Below are 3858 nucleotides of genomic sequence, written 5' to 3' on the forward strand. Positions count from 1 at the left end.
ATTTAAAGCATTTTGTAAATGTTAATATTCTATGTGAATGTCAGCAATCATTGTCACTATCTTCATCATTATTACTGAAGGTCACACAGGGAGGCTGAACAAGAGTTTTAACCCAGGTCTTCTGCTTCAAATTCTAAATGCTCTTTCAATGGCTCCCCATTGCCTTTGGTTGGCACATCTGAACCTCCCTCCATGGCATTCAAAATCCTCCACAATGCAGCCCCAGAATACCTAGATAATTTTGACTCTCAGGAATTTCTGAAATGAACCCCTGTTCTACCAGACCAGTCTCCCCACCTTATCTGTACAGGCTGAGTTTATTCCAGCCCATCTTCATTTCTGAATGTACTCTTGCTCTGTGAAGCCCTCCTAGACTACCTCCAGCCTACTCTCCACCAACCTTCTTTTGCCATGTGTGTGGTCTGTACCACATTCTTGGTGCCTATACATGCATCATTTTGTATCATTATTCAAGTCTTCATTTCTTCTCCTCAGGAAGACTGCGAGCTCCTCCAGGAAAGACAGCTTGTTTTCTATATTTTGGGGTTCTTTAAAGGACAGAGTGCTATGTCTAGTATGAGATAGGTTTGATGTCAAATGAGAATATACATCAGGTAAGTTTAACCTCAACTTTTCTTAATCTCTGGTTTCTGAGTAGAATCCCCAATGTCCCTTCACCCTGAAACTTTCTCTAGACCTGAAGGTATAAAGTAGGGCTGGATGGATGATATTTGGTCATGTCCAGTCTTGTAGGGCCTAGGATAACTCAGAATTATTTAACTCTTCCATGACTAGAAAGAACCTTTGACACATCTGCAACAGCACTGACTTCTTACCTGAAAACAAAGATATAATTAGCCAAAATTATACCTGAGCAAATTCAATTAAGATTGGTGTAGTGGGGGGAGGGGAGCATGGAGAAAATCTCACCCAGTAGAGCAGTGCACAGTCTGATCTGAAAGGGAGGAGGAGAGGTGTGTCACCACAAAGGATAGTCTGATGGGTTTAGGGAAGGGGATAGGGATGAGAATGGGGAAAGGAAGTTGAGTTTTCAAAGGCACAAAAAATAGTCCCACTCCACAGGCGATGAGGCTGAATAGAGATAGCAGTCTTTACTAGTGAGGAGACATATCCTCCACAAAGGAGGTGCTGTCCAAGATATCAGCACCCTGGGGCAAAACTCCATTCATCCTATGCAGGTTACAATTCTCTGAGATATATGAAAATACTCTGCCCAATAGTAGGAAAACTGTAGGAAAAAAAGTAGGAAAACTGGCTCTTCAAAGATTACAGTGTGATGCAGGATAAAAGAACTGGGGGACAAAGTCTTTGGAGGACACAATTAAATCTTAGGGCTCCATATATTTGCTAGGGAACAAATTGTTCTGAATGCATGAAAATTGGACCTTTTCCAATGGATATGTTTTGAGGTTCTTTTTAAGATGTAACTATAAGAAAAGTGCCCAGCCAAGGTAAATAAGAAAATATCTCCTTTCTCTCTCTCATCCCTGTCACTAACTAGACATATAGCTTTGGACAAGCCAGTTTCTCTTGCTAGGCCTCAGTTTCTCTGGCTGTACAATGAGGGGACCAATCGGTTCCTTCAAGTTCTAACAGCATATGAGTCAACATTCAATTCATGCATCTTGAGTCGCCTTAACCTATAGGCAGATAATGGATGCAAGAGCTCTATTGACCTCTGAAGGGGTTTCACACTCACTCTGTGAATATTTCATCTATGGAGAATCACCCACTTTATATTATTAATTGGAAATTTGGCGATTCACATGTATCATCTACCCCCTTAACAATTTGGTCATCCAGAGAAAGCTATTACTATCTGTAACTACACAGGTTATATCCCACAAATTCCACATCTTTTTGCCTCTGTTCTTCTACACAGTCAGTCATCGTGATTTCAATGTTAGTCCCAGCATCTTGAAAACCCAAAAGTCTCTTGTTTATCCTGGTCTCAGTGGGAACTGTATGGGAAGTCCAATTCACCTTGTTTTGCTAGGAGCCTGTTCCCAGCCCCCAAATAGAGGGCAGTAGGTGGGTCCCTTTTAGAAGTGAAGGGCCTCCTGGCTATTTGACCTGCTAACCTTCATTGACAGGTTCCTTTGGACTCCTCTTGAGTTTCTAGTGTATTGATTCTACAATGGGATTGATTTTATGCAGTATTGACTTTTACAATTGAGGCTGTATCTGCCTAAAGCCACTTTCCTATGTCCTTGAGTTGAGCTCAGGAATTTATCCATTCCCTCCCACCTAGTTAGCTTAAAGTTAGTTTAAAAGAAAAGTTATATCTCACGCTAATACCTCCCACCCCAACTCCACAATACTTCCTAGATATCTGTTAGTCAAGCCAACGAGCTAACTTGTTATCATCCCCAAAATATGTGTCATCTGTCCTTTCCTATCTTTGAGTAATTAGAGGAGTTTTTCATCTCTTCCAAGCAAGTCTGGTAGTTGTGATCCCCTAGAAAAGACTACAATAGGCAGATGAGTTCCATGAGACAATGAACATTTCTTAATTTTTAGAGAGGGGAATGATTAGCCTTAGCCGAATGCCAGCCCACCTTTCTCAGTATAGCCAATCATAATGTTCCTGCCCCAACCCATCAATCTATCACCTTTACTCCATGCCTACCAAGACCCCTTCTTTGCTTTATATCAATAAAGAGGGTCCCCTCCTTCTCTTGGGGTCACAGGCTTCACTGAGGTAGCCAGTCTGATCAGCTTTGTTAACAATTAATATACTGGTCTTGCTTGGAGTCTGTACCTCAGTACCTTGATTGGATTTACTCAAGATACTTCCATTTCAAAGCCTGGGAGCACATTTCATGGAGGTTAAATTCCTTCCCCCCAGATGGGCCATGATGTTTCTACAACCTTCAATCTTTTTCTGCCTCTCTTGGGATGGCAATGGCTAGATGTCATCCTCAAGGCCTAACCCGAATCATTAGTCAAGAGTTTGCTGGACATGACTGAGAAAATCCTGTTAGGCTCAATTCCTGGATGAAAGAAAAATTATTAACTGCATCTCTAAGGTCTGTTTTATTTGGCCAGATTCTCCAGGCCCTTCAAAAAAATTGACTTTGGGTTACTGGGGGGAAAGGGAGGCTCAAGATGCCCTTGGAGTCTGGACTCATCATCCTCAGGGCTTCAGGATTTCATTAAAGAAGAACGTCATCGCAAAGAACACCATCCAAGCAAAGACAGGGAAGGTTCAGGGAATGCTAGGGTTCATGAGACCACAACTGCTGGAGCAGCAAGACTTGGAAAAGGCCCAAGGAACGTTTTCAGGCTGTTTTCTTCAAATTCAGGGAACCTATGCTAGCCCAAGTGAAAGAGCATTGGGCTAGGAGTCAGAAGACCTGGGTTTGAGTCTTAACTTTGGAATTAGGTAGTACAAGCTAGGGTTATTCACTTCTTCTCTCTGGTTCCCAAGTTTATCCTCTGTAAAATGAATGGTTTGAAATGAATGAACTATAAGGTCTCTCCCAGTGCTGAATCTATGATCTTTAAATTCATTATCAAATCTAACCTCCTCTGTCCTATGTTCTAAGGTCCCTTTTAGTTCTGACATTCTCTGTTCTAACATTGTTTTGTGGAAAAGCTAGAGAGAAGTGGGGCTAGATCATAAAACAAAGAGGTGGATTTGGAAATGGTTGAATGGATGGATATAGAGAATAGTCATCCTTCCTTGGAAAGAAGTCTTCAGTGGAGTGCCTCAGGAACCTGTAGTTGATTCTGTACTGTTTAAGGTTTTTATCAATGACTTACTTAAAGACATACAATTGACCCATTTATTCAATTTGCAGATGATACCAAATAAAGAGGGATAGCTAGTGTGCT

This window comes from Trichosurus vulpecula, chromosome 3, assembly GCF_011100635.1.
Source record: "Trichosurus vulpecula isolate mTriVul1 chromosome 3, mTriVul1.pri, whole genome shotgun sequence".
NCBI lineage: Eukaryota > Metazoa > Chordata > Mammalia > Diprotodontia > Phalangeridae > Trichosurus > Trichosurus vulpecula.